This window comes from Chelonoidis abingdonii, chromosome 2 (genome assembly GCF_003597395.2).
Source record: "Chelonoidis abingdonii isolate Lonesome George chromosome 2, CheloAbing_2.0, whole genome shotgun sequence".
In the NCBI taxonomy this organism is placed as follows: Eukaryota; Metazoa; Chordata; order Testudines; family Testudinidae; genus Chelonoidis; species Chelonoidis abingdonii.
This window is the reverse complement of record NC_133770.1, coordinates 135368916-135392946: the sequence shown is the minus strand read 5'-3', so window position 1 is coordinate 135392946 and position 24031 is coordinate 135368916. Positions and strand designations below refer to the sequence as shown.

At 45.0% G+C, this 24031-nt stretch overlaps 1 long non-coding RNA gene across 1 annotated transcript; it reads left to right on the top strand.

The window, feature by feature from the left end:
• Window positions 1–8722: 8722 nt before the first annotated feature.
• On the top strand, window positions 8723–13651 carry LOC142046212 (uncharacterized). The gene is made up of 3 exons (XR_012655108.1): window positions 8723–9199; window positions 12266–12828; window positions 13507–13651. It is a non-coding gene; the product is annotated as an uncharacterized LOC142046212 (long non-coding RNA).
• The last annotated feature ends 10380 nt before the right edge of the window (window positions 13652–24031 follow it).

The window sequence follows — 24031 nt, the reverse complement described above, 5'->3', positions numbered from 1 at the left end:
GTTGAGAACCACTGGAGTAATCCACTGGCGGGTGGGAGAGACAGGAATAGGTTTAGAGAAGAAATAGGAGCCAGAGAGGGAGGGGAGGGAGGGAAAAAAATTGTAGGCAGTTGAGGAACAGAAAGAGAAGAGCCTATAACAGAATGGTTTATAACTTCCTTCCAGAACCTGGAAGTAAAACCCTCAATTCTTGAGTCTTTGAGATTTCTTTGCTGTGGTCTAAACGCGCTGTCCTACACTGGTGGGGGGATCGATCTAAGATACAACAACTTCAGGAGCTACGTGAATAGCGGTAGCTGAAGTCGAAGTATCTTAGATCAAAGTAACCGCTTGTCCTTCATAGTGCGGATCGATGTTCATTGGCCTCCCCCTATCGACTCCGTTACCGTGCTACGTTCTCGCTACTGATGGAGTTCCTGGTCGTCGATGGGAGTGCTTTCGGGGATCGTTCGGGGATCGATATGTCGCATCTAGATGAGACGCGACATATCGATCCCCGAGAAATCGATCACTACCCGCCGATACGGCAGGTAATCTAGACGTACCTTAAGAAATAATCTTACTCCTGGGGGAATTCTGTGCCAAAAAATTAAAAATTCTGAGCATAATATTTTAAAATTCTGCATATTTTATTTGTCAAAATAACACAATATAATCATGACAGCTTCTATTATTTTGGTAATTTATTTCAAAATACCTGTCAGTATGTCTCTAACAACAATACAAACAACCACAAAAAATTGAGGAAATGTCTTTTGACAAACAGATTCCTTAGTAGGCACATTAACACAGAACTGGATGTATCTCTGTTGACAGTTATCTTCTGTGTCAGTGAAACTGAATATTTCATTTAAACAAAGTCATTATACAAAAGTAAGTTATAGGAAAAGTATTGTAACAATCTGGCTAAGAGAGCGCTAGCATCCTTAAGGACTGTTTTGTGTCTGTCTGTCTGTCTGTCATGTCTTGACCAAGACAGACCATGTCTATGCTACAGTCTTGGGTTAATGAAAGTTGCATTGGCATGAAGCTGCCGAAGTTAGTACCTCATCCATGTGTTTGCATGCTTGGCTGATTGCATCACTACTGCATGTACTCACGAGGAGTGCTTATGTTTATGCAAAGCGTGATGCACCACAGGTAGGTATCCCGGTGTGCCATGTGCTGCCACCTAGAGTCATGCTTTTCAGGAAGTCTTTTGCAATGCGTTGTGGGGTAGAAATGAATTGTGCAGGGATCTAGGGGTCAAGTTCCCAGAATGCAACTTTCTTTATCCCATAATGTTATCCATGTCCAGGCCTTCTCAGAGGTCCAGAAAGGCCTGGGCCACTTCCAGCTTTTCAGGCCCCTAGCCTTAATAAAAATGGCAACATATGAAAACAAAAGGCACCAAAAAAGAGTGAGACATAATTTGAATTTTTTTTTATTTAACAAATGCTTTTCTAGCCTTTTTTGGTGCAAATGCACTAATTATTGTGGAACAATCTAGCTTTTGAGCAACATCACAGTTGATATTAAGCATGATGAGCCTATTCAAACGCTCTTGTCTCATAGCTGAACAGTGATAGTTCTTTACCTGCTTCAACACATTGAAGGTCCTCACAAATTTTCACCTTGAATCTGGGCCTATAGGCTATGAAAGCCTATGATGATGGCCAAGCTACCACGCTAGGGCTCAACCAACCAACCAGTGACCTCTTTTAGCTACCATATGAAGATAATAATGAGGAATTCTCACACACAAATAATTCCTTAGTCAACTAGACATAAAACTATAAAGACACTAAAATGTAACAATTCGCTACCTTTCAACCCTCGCTTGATCCAGCACCAACCACTAGTAGTGATTTGTTTATATAATCAGCTGATCTGAGAGGACACGTTCATCAGTCTAATCTTGTGCCATCAGAACTGATATATTTTAATTAATATCTATGAACATTTTTAACTCTTTAATATGACAAAATTTATATCGGTTAACAACAAAATTATGTCTTTTCCCAAATTGCCTCTCTTATTTGCTTAAATTTGCAGCTCTAAGCTGAGAGTGTTTGTCACATTTTGGCCTGATAGGGATCCACATAAAAACAAGTTGCGAAACTTATCAAATGCCACAAAATTAATAAGTGTCTAAATTTGAGGCCCCTTTGAGCTTGAGGTCCAGGTCAAATGCTCCCCTGACCCCCTCTCCGATTGGCCCTGTCCATATCTCATAGTTTTTAATGGGGGTAGGGGAGTTACAAAAATAATTCCACAAACTTGCATGGCATTTCCTGCTGTCCACCATCTCTATAAGAAGCATGGAAACTGCACAGATCTGCACCAATCTCATGATCACTGCAAGCACAGGATGGACAATCCTCCACTATTTGCAGACCCACAGGCAGAACCAAAACAATGAGGGACGTGATGATTTCTTTGAGGACAGATTGCCGTGGAACATAGTGAAAAACAAATCAAGGTTGTTGGAATTCACAAAGCAGCTGGAGATGGTAAAGAACCACTTGTGGGTCTGAGAAATGAGCACTGCCTGGTGGGATTGCATCATAATGCAGGTCTGAGGTTGGAAAATCCATGGTGGGGGCCACTTTCATGCCACTCAGGACTGTGACTCTCAGCAATGTGCCAGACATAGTGGGTGGATTTACAGCAATGGGGTTCCTGAACTTCAGTGGGGGCAACAGATGGCATGTATATCCATATTTTGGCATCAGCCTACTTTGCCAGAGTATGTCAACAGAAAGGGAAACTTTTCTATGATTATGTAAACATTGGTGGATCACTGTGGCCACTTCAGTGACATCAGCATTGGCTGGTCAGGGAAGAACACAAGCTTGTTCAGAAAGCTACAAACAGGAACATTCTTTCTTCACCAGAAAACTACCAGTGATGGTGTTGAAATGTCAATAGTCATTGCCAGGAGTGCTAGTGCAAATGTAGGATTCAGGCTTGTATTGTTGCCTGAGATAGTATTTTGAGTTGTGTTTGCCTGTTTAATTTTTTTTTTTTTGATACACATACATTCTTACTGATATGTGTAAACAAAGGACAAAGACACTGTATGTTGCTTCTGCCTAGCCAGGTGGGTTTGTTAGCATAATGGGAAGAGATAAGAGAAGTTAAAGTGATACTGGAGTGCACAATTTAAGACTGCCTCAACCCCTATCTCAAGGCAAGTTCAAGCAACCTGTCAGGAGGGGAGGGGGGCACAAAGTGGGATTGGGGGGAAGGTAAAACACTAAAAGGCCAGAGAAATGCCTGTCCCTGACTCCTTTCCCCTCACGTGGAGTACAAAAGAGGTGGGACAAAGCTCCATGACCCCCCAAAATGGAACATGACCATAAGTTGTAAGGGGTGGGACTGTGGGTGTGCATTTCAGGTATAATTATGCCTGCTGAGGAGGGGAGAATTGGACACTGGGAAACAAGGCTCTGTGGCATCAGAGTTATGGGACACATGCTTTCTGGAAACCAACCCTAATAAACATCACATAGACTGCACTTTAGTCTTCTGGTCTTCTGTCAGACCTAAGCCTGGCTCTTGCTCCCGTAGCTCATGAAGTCATTCACTGGCCACCTCAACAGCACCAAGGAAAGATTCAGCTACCAGCTCAGCAGCTTTGGGATGACAATCAGTGGCTATCACAAGAGCTTAAAAATGGAGCTATGAAGTTGTGGGAGGCTTTCAAAGAGCATTTTAATGATCAGCCACATTAATGTACTGTACTTGACTGTGCTCTAGCCCTGAAACTTTGTGGGCTGTTAAGAAATGTGTAGTGCCTGGGATATGTTTCTAAACATAATGCCGTCTCACTGAAACTATGAATTATGTGGCGCTTGCTGTACACTTACACATGACTGAGTGTTTTGCTGAACCTATGAGTTCCGGGCTGCAATACACTTATGAATACTGGGTGTTTTGAGTACCACAAGGCATTCTGCAGTAGGTGTAATGAACTAATAAAGATGAATTATTTTCAAAAATAGAATTTTATTTAGTGACAAACAGTGCAAAAACCCACTGTGCAAAATAAAAGGACAACGCAACACACACTTGTAACAAATTAACAGAATGGAATTTTAAAATGTGAAAGGCAGCCAACATTTTAGTGCACAAATGCAGTCCATTTTGGCTATACCTACACCCATGGCTCTCACAGATCACTGAAGGCGAAGCTCCCATCCTTACTGCCTTGCAATGTGAAGTGGTAGTGCTATGGCTGCACCCTCTGATGCTCTGTGAAAAGTTGGGGGTGGAGGAGCTGCCAGCATGGAGTTTTACAGGGACTGCAATGAGGAGTGAATCTGTGATTGTTGGACCTGTAGGTTAACAAGAGTCTGCAGCAATTGTTTGCTGCATGAGAACTCTCATTATGTCCTGGTGCCTGTGCCTCTCTCTTTCCTTTTCCTTCTGGGTCTTTTCCTGGGTCTTTCTTCTGTCTCTCTCCCTGCTGTCTGCCATGTTGGCCCATCTGGCCCTTTGTTCACAGGCTGGCGGAGCACTGGCTTGCAGAATCTCTCTAAACATCTCCTCTCTAGTTCTCTTCTTTCTCCTCCTCCAGGTCAGGTGTTCCATGGGGGTAAAGGGGACAACTCTCCAGGCAGCAGCAGCTACAGCTGAGACAGATTTAGGATTGGATATACAGCCACAGTGGAAAGTGAAAGCTACATTTCAAAACTCCCTTCCCGTATTCTCATAAACATTAACAAGATGTGCTACTTAGCCCCTCTGCACAGCATCGCTCTCCAGTCCGAGCCAAGAGTGGGGATTTAAGGTGATATCTCGCTCCTGAGGGTAACAAAGCTACAGAGTACAGCTGCTGCTGGGTCCTAAAGCCACCCTGGCCTGCACACTGCTAGCCTGTGTACTGCAGTGGTGCCCGCTGAAGTCATCACGGAGTGGTGGGGGAAAGTGTTCAGAAGAAATAAGGCCGATGGCCCTAGAAACTTTCAGCAAAGGATTACAAAGTATTTCCCTGAAAGCTTCATTGAGATTGCTCAGGAGAATCCCTATGTACATAAACAAACTGCTCTGCTCCCTCCCTCCCCCAGCTAACTCTTCAGGGGAATGAAAAGCAGATACCAACTCTACCTCAGTTTGTTATACTGCTACCTCTTCTTGTACACGTGAAACAATGAAAAGTCAATACCTGTGTCTTGTTACTTTGGAGATGGGCCAGGCACCATCTTTATATTTAAACATTATAAGAGGAAATGCATGCACACGTTTACCTATAGTTCCTTCCCTTCATTGAGTTCACCTGTGCTCAGCTGGGGGGCCTGCTAGACTGCAGCAGAGTCTCAAACAAATCATGGCATAGCTGGAAGCATCCCCCCACCCCCATCTCCCCAGTCCTGCTCCTCGCTGTTTATGGGTCTGTGTCCTGGACTTCTCGGAGGTGTCTGCAATGGTCTGTGGGGTGCTGGAGGAGGGGGGGTCTCTGCCACATCTAGCATGCAGCTCATTATGAAAGTGGCAGATCTGCAGCTCACCACCAGATTCACTGTTGGCGTCCCTGCCCCGCTGGTACGTCTGACGCAGTTTCTCTGTGTTCTCATGGCACTGCTGCTGATCCCTGTTGTACCCGTTTGCCTGCATCCCCTGTGCAATCTTGTCATAGGAGTCCACGTTTCTACAACTGCTCTGTAGCTGTGCCTGCACAGCCTCTCATCCCCACAGGCCTTGGAGATACAATACCCCCATCTACTCCAGACAGGAGCACATCTAGTCTGTGGAGCCAGCATGATTGGTTGGCCAATTCCATGCAGCAAGAGAGATGCTAGGTCTGCTTGCTGAGGTGGGAATCAGGAAAAGGCACTTCAAAAAATATGCAGGGTGTTAAGGGGACGGTGGTTGCTGGTCTCCTTGGCAGTGGAGATCACAAGTGTGAACAGTGCGGTGGCTGTTGGCATTGTGGGACAGCTGCTGGAGGACTGTTAAGGTCGACACAGGTCATGCAGTATCTACACTTACACTGTGTCAACCTCAGTAGGTGAAATGTGGCTCTTTGCCATTTGCAGAGGTAGTTTCACAGCATTGCCTTAACAGGGTACTTGTGCAGGCAAGAGACAAATTTGAGTGCCAACACATGCACAAATAAGTTGACATAAGGGGACTTACATCAGCATAACTCTGTGGTATAGACCAGGCCTTAGTCTCTCTGTTTTAATCACCCATCTGTAAAATGGGAACAGTAACACTTCCTCTCTTCTGCTTTATTCAGATTGTAAACTCTTTGTATATGAGTATATACAGCACCTAGCACACTAGGGTCTCAATCCTGTTTGGGGACTGTAAGTGCTACTATAATACAAAGAATTAATAAGGATAACAACCTTATTACAGAAAAACAAGAGTCCGATAATCAAGGTTTCAATATATTAAAAATAATTTACAGAACTGTTTGGTAACAATACATAAAAAACAGGGCATCTCCCAGGAATGATTGTTCTGTTGACCTTAATCTGTCATTGGCAAAGCTTGCTGGCTGCACTGTATTAGCAGATGGATAATCGGATCCAGCTGAAATTACTTGTACAGTTAAGTAGTTTATTTTCTCATTTTCCTACAGTGACAGTCTTAAAGTACACAGCTGGTCTATAAGAACTCATGTTTCTATCTCTGTTTGTATTTGTTTTGCTGTTGTATTGAGCTGTTATGAGAAAAAGGCAGCCGACAGCGGACCTCTATGCTGTAATTCATTTTCCAATTCATCTTACAATAAATCCAAAACTGAGTGAGCCCATTAGCTGCTTAGCACATTTCACTTGGCTAGAGAAAGTGCAGAGAGTCCATATATGCTGTTAATGTGACGTATACGCCTTTAGTTTTTCAATACTTTTGCTATGATTGGGAAGTTTGATCCAAAAGTACAAAGCTTGGATCTGCCTCCCATTTCCCATTTCAGGCTTGTCCTAAAGCCCATAGAATGGGAGTCTTTCCATTGACTTGAACAGCTTTGGATCAGGCCCATTTCCGCCTTTAAAATCATGTTACCGGGCCTCCCCACATTGATCTTACTAATGATGGTCCTATGCCTTGTACAGAGAAATAAATATTCATAGATGATTTTGCTAAGAGATGTTCAAAGGGCCTTTGATGAGGCCAAAAGCCTTAGAGGACAAGAGAATGCAAAATCTCAGACCAGTCATAAGCAAAAATTAAAGTCTGGGTTCATCCTACCAATGACAAGGAACTGTATTTGGTAAACAGAAAGATTATGAGCTCTGCAGAGACATAGTTATCACTCCAATAACCTAGCAGAGGAATTGGGATACAGGAGAGCTACAGAGTCAGAAAATGAAATGGGATAAGCACTGCCTTCAGATAGATACATGTGAGATCCTTGTGACCTATAGCCTTTCCAGCTAACAAAGGAGAGTTCTAACGAAGACTTTTATAAAACTGTAAACATCCTGAAAGACCAATACGGCAAATCAAGTCAGTAGCTCTTTCCAATGGGCATTTGTCCAAATGGCTTCCATTCCCTCACAAGAGTCCCTGGAATTCTTCAGTGCAAGGTTGGATTGGATTGCATGTGCCCCCATGATTTCTGTCAAGGCTAGCCTGCTAAACTGCTGAAATAAGATTAGACCAGAATCAACAGATGTGTAATTATGGTCTCCATCCTGAAAGAGGATCTGAAAGTCTGTTCCACAAACACACATGAAAGCAGTGTCTAACTTGAATGCACTGATGACCAAATGGGCAAAAAAACAAATAATCAGAGCAAATTGTGCACCTGTTGGGAGATTTATTAGGGGAATGAAATGTGGATTGCCTAGGAGTCTTGAGAGGTACCATGGAATGTGTATGAGTCTATTTGAAACGCTGAGCAATGTAGTTGCAAATGTGGTAACCACACCTTGTTTTTTTGGGATGCTGAATAATGTGAATTGAAGCTGGATTGTCTTCCTTGCCATATAAACCTGAAGCAACTGTGAGCATGCCACAAGGGTAATTTTAATGGAGTATGAATTGGAAATGGTTGAAGGAGCATTGGCTATGGAACTTCCATCTTGATTACATTGATTATGCTTTCATAATCCAGAGACAGAAGGTCTATCTATTTAGCCACTCTGAATTCTTGACAAAATAATGGATAAATTATGCTCAAATCAGATTAAGAACAATAGTGTAACTCTCACAGATGGCTAAAGCTGTAAATGAGAGCTCAAAAAAGGGAAGTCTTTGTGTATGGTGAAAAGCTACAGGAACCAGCTGACTTAGTCTCAAATTTTCCAAGAGTTATATTGCCCCTGTATTCTGCAATGTAAAGAAAATGTGGCTCAAAAAGAACAGATAGGATGAAATTAGTAGTTTTAAGGCAGGCATCGCCAGTTGGCACTGTTACACATAGTCATCCAAGAGCTTTTTCTTAGTGTGCAAATAAATGCTCACTCTTAGGAAGAATTGCAGTGGTGCTGTGTTGGTTGTTAATTTTGGGGGCTATAGAATGTCCCAAGGAGAGACAGTGTTCCTCGGACAGGGACCTCCGTGAGCAGCAGAAGAGTTTGCTCTCTGTCTCGGTCTCTTATTAGATGCAATTGGGGAGGCAGATGTGCTTTTGGGGAACAGGGCACTGCTGTTGGGTTGAGTTTCCTGAAAAAAGGGATTGCCTAACATGCTTTTTTATCAACTCTGTTCTAGGACTAGTGTATATATGACAATAAAAAAGTTATAGTTAGAAGATACTTAGACTCTGCATCACTAATTTCTTTTCCACTGGGAAGCCGATCTACAAAGCTCTTGGACATCAGCTACCACTCAGCTGAGGGGCAATGCTGATGTCAGAATGGGACACTGGCATCAGGAGAAGGGGCAATTCTGGTGTCAGGTGTGGGAAGGAGTTTCCACAGAGAGAAACTGTGAACTGGTCTTCCTGTTGAACCAAGAGCAAATAGTTGAGGCACTTGAGGAATTCAGGGAGGTCCCAGAGGAATAAAAACAGCAACTGGAGGCATTTCAGAAAGGAATGAGAAATGACCAGAAGATGGAGATCAAATCCAGTCAGCTCTAAATAAAATCTCTGTTGGATCAGAAGCTGAAAAGCTACAAAGTCAGACCTTGAAGCCCAGCTACGAAGTGCCCAGTCCAAACTGGTGAAACCAGTTGAAAGGCAACAAGCAACTTGGAACGTAATGAGGAATGGAGGTAGGAAACCCAGTTACCTAAACACAAATGGACTTCCAAGGGAAAGGTGAGTGACAGTGAATTGCATTTCATTCAGGGTGGTTGTTGTTTTTTAAATATTCCTTGCAAGAGCAATGGTGTTACAGAATCCTATGCAAAATTTGTTTGTGTCTGTTTGCTTTCACTGTCAGATACCTCTAAAGGGGTAAACTGGGAACCAGAGGGCTCACACCTTTGGTGGGATTCTGGAGAACATACAAGAGCTGTTTGGGAGGCTAGGGAGAGACCACACTAGTTTCACAGCCTAGGCAATTGAATCGGGGGGTCCCCACTGCCAGGAGGGGTGTCAAACACTAAATGTGCACCAAGAGTGTGTGCCTAGAGGCCCAAAGCCTGGGACAGATCCTCAGTCCCAGCAAACTACAAGCACGCGGGATTCAACATTTGGATCCTTCACAGCAATCTGAGTGTCTGTACCCTTGAGGGTATATCTGCAGTACAGCTGGCAGCAAGTCTTGCAGCCCAGGTAGATAGACTCACACTAGCTCAGCTCAAGCTAGTGCACTGAAAAATAGCAGTGTAGCATTGTGGCTTGGGCTCTCAAACACACACTGCTCCCTGGGCTCTGTGAGCTCAGGTGGCTTTTGCTGGAGCGGTAATGTTCACATTGCTATCTTTAGCCTGTCAGCTCGGCTCAAACTAGCATGAGTCTGTCCAACTGAGTGGGTAGGCTCTCCCAGCTCCATTGCAGATATAACCCCAGAAGTCCAGATGGGAAAGATCAGACTTCCCCAGCTTACTTCATAAAGAAAGAAAGAAAGAAAGAAAGAAAGAAAGAAAGAAAGAACTTCCCAGGAGGCTGATTTGCCTCAATTTGACATCAAAGCCTCAATGAACAGTTGAGGAGAGGAGCAGAGAGGGGATTTTCTAGCAGCTAACTTGAGTGGCTGCAGAACAGAAAAGAGACTGCGTTATCTGGCAGTTTGGAGACAGCCATGCATATGAACTGGCCAGAAGAAGAGGCACATTAGAGAACCCACCTGAACTGGTAGAAAACCTCATGAGCCTGGTATATCCGGCATATCCAGATACCAGTGAGGACCTACGAGATAAAATGGCAATAGATCAATGTATTGATGCACAGCTAGAGACAGAGTGAGTTCATGAGTCCCTTGACTCTGACTGCATAAGGCTTTCTGAATATCAACACACATAATATTTTGGCCAAAAGGATCTCAGTGATTTTCTTAGCTGCAGAAATGCATGTGGTAAGAGTGGTTCTAGCACTACAGCTGCTTATGTTGCTATTCAAGCTGCTGTCTCTGACGACAAGTGTGACTAGGTGCCCAGTGACATGCAGCCTTTCATGTCCATCTTTACTGGTGCTTATCTCAGAGATAATTATCTGGGATATTTATGGAGAAAACAAAAGTTTCCCCTCTGTCTGGTGAGTAAAAGTGTCATTGTCACATGGTGAATGATGAACGAAAGACACAGTCTTACCCTAAAGCATCACCTGGGAGGAATAAGTGAAGGAAACTGGAAGTTGATCTGTGGCAGTACTGTGAAAAATAAAGCAAACTTAATGAAGAACATATTATAGCCTGATTTTTGTAAAAAATACATCAGTCAGGGAACTAGCTAAGAAAATAGAATCTCTTTCCTGGGGATAAAAGATCACACCAACCATTAAATAATAACCGTGCAGTAAATCAAGTGATGGTGATGTCTTAATGCAAGGTCTAGTACAAGGTAGCTGAACTAACATCTGCTCATTTATACAGAATAGAAGTCCGGTTACAGCGCTAGCCACCATAAACCATTCTGGGGAAGAATGGAGTGTGTGTTTACTAAACCAACCTATATCTTTATACATAGCCTCTAACAAATAAAGACACTTGCCTTCAGAATGTGAAATGATTTGAAGTTCTAAACAAAGGACTGCAGAGTTGTCCAAGAGGGTGAGGTTTTCAGAAGTGCCTAAATGACTTAGGAGCACACTTTCAATAGGACTTGTGATTCTAAAGTTACTTCAGCACTTCTGAAAATCTCACCTGACATATCTGACCTGAGCTCAAACAGATTAAGGACGGGGATTTCAAAAGTGCTCAGGGGTTGGCTTAACTCTGTTCCCATTGAAGTCACAGAGAATTTTACCATTGAATTCAGTGGCAGTAGAATTAGGCCACTGCTGAGCACTTCTGAAAATCCCACCTTAAAATGACTTGAGTGGACGTCCGTTGCACTGGGTGTCTAGCAAGATGAGTTTTCTGAAGATTTAACTCAAAAAAGTTATTTGCCATTTTCATGGTCTTCTGAAACAAGTGATATAAATTTGACTGTTAAACATTCTGGGTATATCACATAGAACCCATTGCCTCCCTGTCGGTCTTGGACGGATAAAGCACATATCCTGTTCATCCCTTAACAGTATGTACTAACATTCCACCAGTCTCAGGAGAATGTTAATGGGGTGTGGGATGAGGATCAGGAGACAAAAAGAAGAGAAGATGGGTGTAGGGTAGGACTTAAGTACCTATGAGTTAAGCTTCCCATGCTCCGTGTGGGTTAATTATAAGCAGTAAGATACAGCAGCCAGTGATCAGTAATCTGCAGCAAGTGGTAAAGTGCTCAGTGAGTGCAGCCAGGCAGTTCCTGAACAAGGAATACTGTCAGTACTGCTATTGGCACTGGCACCAATGCACTCCGTTGTACTCTCTGCTCATACAGATCACTGTGGCTTGTGGATGACCTGTGGCAGAAAAGGAAAGAACTACGGGCATGGCTACACTTGTGAGTTAAAGCACATTAAAGCAGCCCAGTGTGCTCTAACTCACAACCTGTCCACACTGGCAAGGCAGGTAGAGCGCTCTGACTCCATGGCTAGAGTGCTCCTGGTAGTCCACCGAGCCGAGTGGAATAACATTTGATGCGCCCCCGCTGGAGCATCGCGGCGTCAGTGTGAACATCCTGGTCTGTTAATGTGCTCTGATTGGCCTCCAGAAGTGTCCCACAATGCTTTTTCTAGCCACTCTGGTCATAGGTTTGAACTCAACTGCCTCAGGTGACCAACTGTCAGACCTGCCCTTTAAATTCTCTGGGAATTTTGAAAGTCCCCTTCCTGTTTTCTCAGCCAGGTATAGAGTTTTCTCAGCGAATCTTTCCAGGTGACCATGCCTAGATGCGCCAAGTGATCCCCAGTATGGAGCAATGGCGAGGTGCCAGAACTCATCAGTGTTTCAGGGGAGGAAGCAGTCCAGTCCCAGCTGCGCTCCAGCCATAGGAATTACGATACCTTCGGGCAGATATCAAGGGACATGACAGAAAGCGGCCATGACCAGGCCATGCAGGGCAGGGTTAAAGTGAAGGAGCTGCGGAATGTCTACCACAAAGCCTGCAAGGCAAATCGCCGCTCTGGTGCTGCCCCCACGACATGCTGTTTCTACAAAGAGCTGCACGCAATACTTGGAGGCAACCCCACCTCCATTCCAAGGACCACCCTGGACACTTCAGAGCCCAGTTCAACAAGGCAGGAGGAGGAGGAGGAGGAAAGCAGGAGTGAGGGAGCTGAGGTGGAGGAAGACACCCTGGAATCCCAAGATGCATGCAGCCAGGAGCTGTTTTTGAGCCAGGAGGATGGTAGCCAGTTGCGATGGCCAGTGCTTGGGGAAGAACAAGCACCAGAGGAGGTGCCTGGTAAGTGGCTTTTATTTTGGGAAGGAAATTGTTCAGTGCGGGCTCTTGGGGCGAGGAGGGTTAGGGCTACATGCATGCCTAGATGCAGAATAGGGAATTGGTGTGCTCTCTCACATTGTGGTAATCGGCCTCAGTGATCTCTTCAAAGGTCTCAGCCAGAACTTGGGCAATGTGCTTGCACAGGTCTCTTGGGAGAGCCCCTGTGGTCCTTGTCCCAATCAGGCTAACATGTCCATGCCACTGTGCCGTGAAGGGCAGAGGGACCATTGCTGCACACAGACAAGCTGCACATGGGCCAGGGTGGAAGCCGCATTGCAGTAGAAGACCCTCTCTTGCTTCCCAGGTCACCCTCAGCAGCGAGATATCTTCCAGGACAAGCTCCTGTGGAAAATGTGGGGACAGTGTTCATTACAGGGGCTCCCTGCAGTTGTTGGCTCTCCCCAAGGCACAGAAACCCAGAGGACAGTACAGCCATGAAACAGTCAGTCCCCCTTGATCCTGCGCTTACTCACCATTTTGGGGCTCCAGTGGGTTATGTGCGGTTGCTTTGGGACGTGCAAGTTATGCTATCGTATAGACTGTGCTTGCCCTTAAGTAGGGGGAATCATTGCCTGGTGAATCAATCTGTCTGGTGTGAACAATGCTGCCTCTGTTAAGTGTTGCATTTTGCCTTTACAGATGCAACCTTGAGATCTCAGCAATGACTCTCACCTAAACTGGCTCCCCTTTTGGGGAGACACTGACTCCCGGGGCACTCACCCCTCTGCACCCCTCAGCTGTGCTGCTGCCCTGTGTGAGCTGCTGCCGGCAGCCCCTCCCCCTGCCTGCTTCATGTTTGCTTCTCCCTTGTTGGTTTGGAGGGCTGGACAAATGGAAGCATTGGGCTGGATCCAGCCCGCGGGCCGTAGTTTGGAGACCCCTGGCATACAGAATGGAGAACAGAGATTCCAAGGCAAGAACCACATGGAACTCTGGGACCAGAATAGCAAGGAAGCACAGCATGATGGGGGATCTCTGCTCCAGATGTTAATGAACCCACCTGCACACAACCAGCTCAGTAGTTATCAGACCTATTCTAGTAATAAATCCTTTATTGGTATCCAAAATAGTGAAGCTCCCTAATTGCATTGTGAGCTCTCTCCAAGTAACACTGCCCATAGACAGGAATAATCAGTTCCCATTGTCTAGCCTGAACAAAACAACTTTGGTATACGCCCTTGAGCCATCAATTTACACATACATATACAATATACAGTGTTTTGATTTATAAAAATGTGCCTCTATAATATCTTCAGGGCACACAGAGACTCATCAAAACCTAACATCAAAATTTAGTTGACCGTAAGCAAGGTAATTAAAGGATTATGCTCACAGTTAAATAAAAATACATTCCATCAGTCAAAGGCCTGTGTAAATAGGCTTTGCACCATACTCTGAAGGTCAGCAGACCTGGGCTCTGTTAAACCACTGAGGGAGATGAATTCCCCAGCTCATAGCCCCACATGGACAATGCTTTGGACCACTATAGGCTGATTCTCCTCTCATTTGTACCTTCTGGAAATCAAGAGTAGCTCTACTGGAGTTACACCAGTTTTACATAGGGTTGCTAACTTTCTACTCGCACAAAACCTAACACCATTGCCCTGCCCCTTCTCCGAGGCCCTGCCCCCCCACTCACTCCATTCCCCCACCCACTGTAGCTCACTCTCCCCACCCTCACTCACTCACCCACCCATTTTCATCGGGCTGGCTCAGGGGACTGGGGTGCGGGAAGGGGTGCAGACTCTGGCTGGGGGTGCAGGCTCTGGCATAGGGCCAGTAATGAGGAGTTCAGAGTGCGTGAGGGGGCTCTGTGCTTGGGTAGGAGGTTCGGGTGCGGGGATGTGTGAAGGCTCTGGCTGAGGGGTGCGGACTCTGGGGTGGGGATTGGGATGAGGGATTTGAGGTGTAGGAGGGTGCTCCAGGCTGCAACCAAGGGGTTTGGAGGGTGGTAGGGGGATCAGGGCTGGGACAGGGGGTTAGGGTGCGAGGGGTGAGGGCTCCGGCTAGGGGTGCAGACTCAAGGGTGAGGCTGAGGGGTTCGGAGAGTGGGAAGGGGATCAGGGCTATGGCAGGTGGTTGGGGCCTGGGAGGGTGTTAGGGGTGCAAGATCCGGGCAGTGCTTACCTAAGCAGCTCCCAGAAGCAATGGCATGTCCTCCCTCTGGCTTCTATGTGAAGGTGCGGCCAAGCAGCTCTGCGTGCTGCCTCATCCATAGGTGCCACCCCTGCAGCTCTAATCAGCTGTGGTTCCCTGCCAATGGGAGCTGTGGGGGCGGTACTTGGGGTAGGGGCAGAATGCGGAGCCCCCTGGCTGAACCTACGCATAGGAGCCAGAGGAGGGAGATGCCAGCTGCTTCCTGGAATCCGCGCAGTACGGAGGCTAGCAGGGAGAACCAGAGAGTCAATGACCCGGTCAGCAGTGCTGACTGGAGCCACCAGTATCCCTTTTCAACTGGGTGTTGCAGTCGAAAACCAGATACCTGGTCACCCTAGTTTTACACCAATGTAAATGAGAGGCGAATCAGGCTCCGTGACTATTAGTTTGAATACTTCAGTGGACCACAAGATTCATGGCAGAGCCTGGGGAGAAAGGAGTTATCAGGTAGTTAGCTCGTAAAGCATACAGAGCTTTAAAGATCCATATCAGCCCCCTGAATTGTACCCCAAATAGCCAGTGCAATCTTTGGAGTAGTGGGATAATATGCCACTTTCTGTAACACCACTAAGTAAGTAGGTTGATGAGTTCTGCAACAGGAGCAGCTCACAGGTGCTTCAAGAATATAGCTCTGTATCCCCCACTACAGTAATCCAATCTAGAGACCACAAAGGCCTGGATAACTGAGCCAGGGTCGACAGCTGAGAGAAATGGTTGCGATCAAAAGCAGATAAAAACGTGTCCTCTGGCCATCTAAGCCACTGAGACTCCAGACTTCACTAGACTACAAGCCTCTTGGATAACCTATGGGCACATCTCAACAGTGAGAGCAGACACCAACCACACCATATTCTCCAGTCGCTACACCCAACCAGCATCATCTCTGTCTGATCTGGATACAGCCTCAGCTGAGTCCCTGTTATGGCTAGAGACTGGGAATGCTGGTACTGCAGCTTGTCCATCCTCATCTAACAGCCTCAAATGCATGAGCAGAAGTGGTGAGATCATAGAACACTGTCCTTGAGGTAGATGAGCAATTAGCTAACGTCACTTTGTGGCATCTGTATGAAAGATCAAAATGGAACCTAAAAATGGAACAGAAAAAGGCATGTAGCAGACTCATGGTCTCAACATCACTAAGTTTGTTCTCTGCATGAATACATTTCTTAGGTGCAGCTGCTGCCTACAGGACATACACATGGAAGCAAGCAGAAACATTACACGGACTATACAATAAATGGCCAGCCCTGGAATGCAAAGAGCCCATCTACAATTCAACATCATCCCATATATTATATCAGAAATAAAATAAATCATCTATAACCATTCTGGTCCCCCTGATTGTCCACTTTTCAGTGCATTTGCTTGGATCACAAATGTGTAACTGAGAACAATGAGGCTGCATAGGTGTAACTGAGGACAACATCTGACCTGCACAATCTTTATTACTGGTGATGTCCAAGCCAGAAAGAAGATAGCTTGAATGTCAGGTCCCAGAATGGGTTTTCAGGGCTGGAAGAAACATCTTTTTACTTGTAGGTGAGGGAAGACAGTCCAGAGGTTTGGGTGCTAGCCTAGCCCGGGGAGGTAAGAGTTCATTTCTCTCCTTGGCCACAGAACCCTGTGTGTGCTCAGGCAAGTCTCTCTGCCTCAATCACTCATCTGTAAAATGGGGCTATTGACATTTCTCTTTGTCAGGGGATGTTGTGAGGCTAAATACAGCAAAGGCTCTCAGGTGCAATGGTAATTGGAGCTACATACATACTATAGACAGAGGCTAAGATGATTGGTTAGGGAAAGGATTAAAACACAGTAAATGTGGAACCCTTCAGTGCTTTTCCTCTCAAAATCATTTTTAGAGTAGAACCAAAGTTTAAAGTTGACCAGCAAATGATTTTTTAAAATTAATTGGGCTTCTCTGCCTTTTTGTTTCTTTGTGGAAAGACCCCAAAGGTTTTCTAAGTGTTTGTTTCTAAGGGCTTTTTCTTACTTATTCTTTCATCTTACAAAAGATTTGGAATGTTCAATCGCAGTTTCCCTGGTTTTGCTGGAGAGACCTAGGAGAGGCAAGTCTCAGGGATTTGATTGTGAACTCTGCTCTCCCACTTTAATTGAAAGGGCAGAGATATTGAACCCTCACAAAGAGATCCTTTCTCCGTAGCGTTGGTTAGACACTGGACTGGGAAAGGGTAGCAAAGACATACTGGCATAGCTGCTCTGCTTTCAGTCTTTCGACTCTTGTGATGTCATCATCTTATTAGTTCTCTGGTCACCAGAGAGTCTTTCCGTGGTAGACAAGATCTGGATTTCTAATGCAGAAAGTGAGCAGAAAATGTTTTTGACCAAAATCTTTCCAGCCCTCTTCATACCTCCTGACAAAGGCGGAAATGCAATCCCCCTCCTGCTTATTTTTTCCTTTATTTTCTCTGCAGAACTCCTGAGAGGTGTAAAAAAAAATGCCACTCAGAATGAAAGAAATCGCTATGTGATCAGTCTTTCCACCTGCAATTATGTTCTTTCACAGCAATGGTTTTTATGAGAACTAACCAGGGATATTGGCTGAGCCAGGGAGCCCAAGAACTGGATTTTGAATAAAATGCTTCAAGGAAAGTTCTTCAAGATGAGCTATTAGGCTGAAGCAGTATTAATGAGTTCAGCCATTAATGTTTTCAGCCAATGAGTTAGGGCTCTGAATAGGTCTGAGTTTATCCAGGGCTGAATCTGTTGCGGACTTGGGAACAAAAAGCAACTCCCAGGAGTTTGGCCTTTAGGTTATCCAGCAACAGAAAGGGGTTTTCCTAGGAGGCCATTTTCCCAAGCACATAGTGAGAGTATGAACAGGTTGTTGTCTGATGGACCTACTAGGCAGGCTTATCAAGAATGCAGATCACCTGCATTTAGATTCAGAGAAATAGGGGGCTTAGAGGTGTTTGGAAAACCCAAAGAGCAGCATGTTCATGGAGTCACTCACACAGACTTTAGCCCAAGTGTGAGCTCTGGAAAGTAAACACAGATCACACTAAGGTCTCTAAGAAGGAGTGTCTGGAAGTTTTGTTGAGATGTTCATCTCTTTCCAGGCCACAAACCTTTCCAAGGGTAAGAACATGTCTTACTAGATAGGATCTGTAATGTGGATATTTGACACTTCCTTTTCAAGTTTTTGACTGCATCAGAAAGGTGTATTCACTCAGTGTTATTTTGGGGACGTGCTCTAATGATAATATGTCTGATACAGATGGAGCTGTTTGAATCTATTAGCAATGCAGCCAGGAGAGTGTTTGAAAAACAAGCCTCAGAGCATTGCAGAATATTCGTCTTATTCCTACACAAACTCTGTCATGGAGGTGCAATCCTTTGGATGTACTGTAACATAGAAATCCATCACCCAAACAAGCACTGAACAGACCCAATGTCAAGGCATTTGAGAGAAGAGTCTGGAAAACATTAATGTTACGACCACCTCTCTGTGCCTGCAAGCAGCATGCGCTGACCTTTAAAGCTGACCTGGCCATCTTGTTAATAGCGCCAGTAAAAGCCACAGCAGCAAATGAAACAGAGTCAAGCCAGGAAAATGTATTTTATGCAGATGTGGAAGTGAAAAATATGCTTTATTTTAAATGTAATTTGTTGTCAATGTGCTTCAGACATTTTGTATTGAAAATATAAATAATGCTTTTCACTTTGCTTCCATCAGAAGGTTTCAGCTTCAGAAATATTGATGAAATAATTCTCACACTAAACTGTGAGGTAGGGAAGTGCTACACTTTCAAGGGTGAAAACTGAGGCACACAGGGGAAATGACTTTCCCAAGGTCACATAGGAAATCTGGCCAAGTTTGCAATCAAAATCAGATATGATTCCCAGGCCTGTGTTTCAGCTACAAGGCCACTTTTTCTGAAAGTTCCCTGACAGTGTAACATTAGGATTAGGAACCAAGGCCCAGCTCCAGAAGGATACTTAGGCACTTAAAGCCTAGACTTAGGCACCACTTCAATCCACAAAACTCCTGTTCAGCTGCCATCTAACTTTGTAAGTACCTAAGCCCATTCAGTGCCTAAATTTTCACTGTAAATGTTCTCTAGCTGCCTCAGTTTCTGCCTCTGGGCATGGGCACTTTTGCCCCCCTCTAGGTACCCAGTTGTCTACCTTCTGCCTAAGCCTCAGTGCAATCCTCATACCAGGTGAAGACAGGGGTTCCCCTGCCTATCTCACCTGTGGGGCATGATCCAAGCACACCTAGCTATCACAAAAAGATCAGAAGGAGTCTTCCTTTTAGCCCAGTGGTTAAACTTTTGCCTGGGATGCAGGAGATCCCCTATGAATTCATCCCTCTGCCTGAGGGGAAGGGATTGGAACATGGGTCTCCCTCCTCAGTGCCTTACCCACTGATGTAGGGCTCCCTCTGTCTCTCTTGTTGAAGCTATTCCACTTTGTTTTTAAATAACAAGTGGGGCACAGAGTGTGAGAATGATTCCAGTAGTAGGGCACTCAGCTGATAGAAGACCCTTGTACAAATCCCTTCTCTTCATCAAGCAAAGGGGGAAATTGAGCTGGAGTCTCCCACAGGAGTGCCCTAACCACTGGGCTAAAGGGTCTGTTTTATGTGGAGTTAGGTACATGTTGCTACCATTCTTTCAAGAAAGAGCTTCAATGTCTAAGTCTAGGAGAGAGGTTCCAGATTGTGAATCACCTGGTCTTCAGCATCTAACTCTGTGGCCTGGTCTACACTATGCGTTTAAACTGATTTTAGCAGCGTTAAACCGATTTAATGCTGTACCCGTCCACACTACGAGGCCCTTTATATTGATATAAAAGGCTCTTTAAATCGGTTTCTGTACTCCTCCTCAACGAGAGGAGTAGCGCTAAAATCGGTATTACCATATCAGATTAGGGTTAGTGTGGCCGCAAATCGACGGTATTGGCCTCCATCCAAAAAGAGCTCCAGCATGGACCGTACGGAGATACTGGATCTGATCGCTGTATGGGGAACAAATCTGTTCTATCAAAGCTCCGTTACAGAAGACGAAATGCCAAAGCGTTTGAAAAAAAAATCTCCAGGCTACAGTGCTGCGTGACAAGCGTAACGGGAAGCCAGAGACTCAAATGGACGCTCATGGAGGGAGGGAGGGGGGGTACTGAGGACTCCAGCTATCCCACAGTCCACAGCAGTCTCCGAAAAGTATTTGCATTCTTGGCTGAGCTCCCAATGCCTGTAGGTTCAAACACATTGTCCGGCGTGGTTCAGGGAATAGCTCGTCAATTTACTCCCCCCCCCCCGTGTGAAAGAAAAGGGAAAGAAATCGTTTCTCTTGACTTCTTTCAATGTCACCCTATGTCTACTGAATGCTGCTGGTAGACGCGATGCTGCAGCAGTGAAGAGCAGTATTCGCTCCTCTCCCCTCCCCGGTGGCAGATGGTGCAGTAGGACTGGTAACCGTCCTCCTTATCAACCCCGTGAGTGCTCCTGGCTGGGCTGGCAGGTGAGGCTGGCCGGGGGGGCGCCTGGGTAAAAATAGGAATGATTCCTGGTCATTCCCAGTAGATGGTACAGAACGGCTGGTAACCGTCTTCATCATCAGCAACTGGGGGCTGAGCTCCATCAGCCCCCTCCCTTTCCTGTGTAAAGAAAAGATTCTGTACTGCCTGGACTATCATAGCAGCGGCATGCTGGGCTCTCTCCCCCACCGCTTAATGTCCTGCCTGGACTGTCATAGCCCCGGGAGGCTGCCTCCCCCTCATTTTATCTCACTAACAAGTCACTGTTTTTTATTCCTGCATTCTTTATAACTTCATGACACAAATGGGGGGGACACTGCCACGGTAGCCCAGGAAGGTTGGGGAGGAGGGAAGCAACGGGTGGGTTGTTGCAGGGGCACCCCCCGTGAATGGCATGTAGCTCATCATTTCTGCGGATCTGACACAGAGCAGCTGTGCTCTCTGATACACTGGTTCTCTAGTACACTTGCCCCATATATCTAGGCAGGACTGACTCTATTTTTAGAAACCATAAAGGAGGGATTGACTCGGGGAGTCATTCCCAGTTTTGCTTTTGCGCCCCCGGCCGATCTCAGCCAGGGGCACCCATGATAGCAGCAGACAGTACACAGAGGACAGATAACCGTCATCTCATTGCCAATTTACCCAGCAGCAGACGGTGGGGAGACTGTGGGAACAATGGGATAGCTATGGAATAGCTACCCACAGTGCAGCGCTCCAGAAATCGACGCTAGCCTCGGACCATGGACGCACACTGCCGAATTAATGTGCTAATGTGGCCGCGTGCACTCGACTTTATACAATCTGTTTTATAAAACCGGTTTAAGTAAAATCAGAATAATCCCGTAGTGTAGACGTACCCTGTGAGAGAGACAGAGTTTAGGACATACCCTCACACTGGCATCTGCTATTGGGTAGTTTAGGCAGCTCCCCACCTACCATGCTGACTTTTGTAGAGTCTATCCTCAGGTGCCTGTCTCTCATCATAGGTTGTATAGGGAGCCTAGAGACCTAATCCAGGATTTGTGGAATCCACTAGGTGGCCAGGTGCCTAGACATTAAGTGATGCCTAATTGCCTTTGTGTTTCCAGGCCCAAGCAATTCTGCCAGCTTTACATCCTGCCAGGCACTAAAGAGTGTTAACCAATATTGACTGCTAATGAAAAACAAGCAGCAAAACTCCATCTCTTTCTTAGGGTGATCAGACAGCAAGTGTGAAAAATCAGGAGTGGGAGTGGGGGGTAATAGTAGCCTATATAAGGAAAAGCCCCAAATATCAGGACTGTCCCTATAAAATGGGGACATCTGGTCACCCTACTCTCTCTCATTCAGCCACTGACTTACAATCTCTGATAAAAGTGAGTATTCCAAGGGTGCATGGATTAATCAGCCCTGACTGTGTATTATTAAACCTCACTCAATATGGTTTTGATAATCAACTTACATTTAATTTCATTATTTTATTTTAAATCACTATTGAAGCCTTATTTCAGACATTTATTCCAATATATGATGAAATAGTGCATAGCTCACTCCCCCTTGAAAGCTAATGACAACACTTCCAGCTCAAGCCTTTTTTTTTAGTCAGCGACTGTGATATTTCTTTTGTAGTAAGTAAGCGATCAGGAAATAGCCTACACAGTGAGAAAAGATGTGAAAGTTATTACAAATCTCCTCCTCTTGAAAAAGATTATATTCAGCAGGATTTCAATCAGATTTCAATCAAATTTGAATGGTTTGCAGAACTCTTGTCTGTAAACTTTATAAGAGTACTCTCTATGCCATTATCCAAATCATTTATGAAGATATTGACTAGAACCAGACCCAGGCCAGATCCCTGCAGGACCCCACTCAATATGCCTTTCCAGCTTGCTTGTGAATCATTGATAACTACTTTCTGAGTACCATTTTCCAACCAGGTATGCACCCACCTTATACTAGGTTCTTCTATGCTATATTTCCCTAGCTGGTTTATGAGAAGGTCATGTGAGACAGTATGAAAGCCTCATTAAAGTTGAGATATATCACATCTACTGTTTCCCCCTATTCAGAGGTCTTTTTACACTGTCAAAGAATGATATTTGGTTGGTCTAACATCATTTGTTCTTGACAAATCCATGTTGACAGTTACTTATCACATTATTTTCTAGGTGCTCACAAACTGATTGTTTGATTATTTGCTCCATTGTCTTTCTGGGTGCCCAAATTAAGCTGACTGGTCCATAATTCCCTGAGTTATTCTTATTTTCCTTTTTATGGAGCGGTACTATATGTGCCTTTTTCCAGTCCTCTGGGATCTCTGCTGTCCTCAGAGTTCTCAAAGATAATTGCTAATGGCTCAGAGATTTCTCCAGCCAGTTCCGAAAGTATTCTAGGATGGATTTCATCAGGCCCTGCCAACATGAAGACATCTATCTTACCTAAGTAATTCTTAACTTGTTCTTTTCATATTTTAGCCTCAGATCCTACCCCATTTACACCAATGTTTGCTATGTTAGTTATCCAGTCACTGCTAACCTTTCTGGTGCAAACTGAAACAAAACATGCATTTAACATTGCTGCATTTTCTGTTATTGTATTTCCTTCCTTGTTTGGTAATGGGCCTGTGACACTAGCAGGCCAGAAGCTAGCTCTTGCCTAGACTGCAGGCATTAGCTAAGAATGGACAAACTCATAGCTGAAGACCAGACCAGTTCACTTGTGTGTTAGTGTTGCTCAAAATAGGTATTAGTCTTATAAGACTGTATTTAGTGTTCAGAAGCTACAGAATGTTTATAAGTTGCTGCATGCATTAATCTTATTTGTAAAATCTATATTCCATGCTATGAGGAAATATGTAAGTTTTGCTTTATAACTTGGAAAATATTTGCTTTTAATTTGTGAACTCAGATGGGAAGGGTGCTTCCCCTGCCCAGCCAGAAGAACTATCAAAATCAGATGGGTCATCAAAAAACATTGCAATACAAAGTATTGATGAATTGCCCTATCACACCATAGAAATGCTATGTGCAAGGAAGCTCATCCTATGGACTTGAGGTTGAATGAAGGAAATAAAACAAACTCACAGAAAAATTTTCCAACTCTTTTCTGTTTGAACTCTCACAGGGCCAGAATCTCTAAACTGAGACTGAGATCTCCAGCAATTACCCCTGGGGCTGCCCTGAAAGACATCTCAAATTGACAAATGACCACACTTCTGTCATCTTTAGGGATCATAGATGGTATAGCAGGGTGGTCACCCTGCTTCTGCCCTGAAGGGCTTAAAACAACCCTGTGAGAGGGCTGTGGCAGGGGAAAAGCTGGGCTGATTGGGAAAGCATCCACAGCCGTAGCCAGTGCAATCAGGGCACAGCTGACCCTTATAAGAGGACGGTGGGCCTGAAGGAAAAAGACAGGATGCTCTCTCTAACCTCTTGAGAGAGAAGAGTCTGGCTGCCTGGGAAGCTGAAGAGTCTGTGACTCTATGGTAAGACTGCTACACTGATCCAAGAGTTCACATTTATCACTGGCT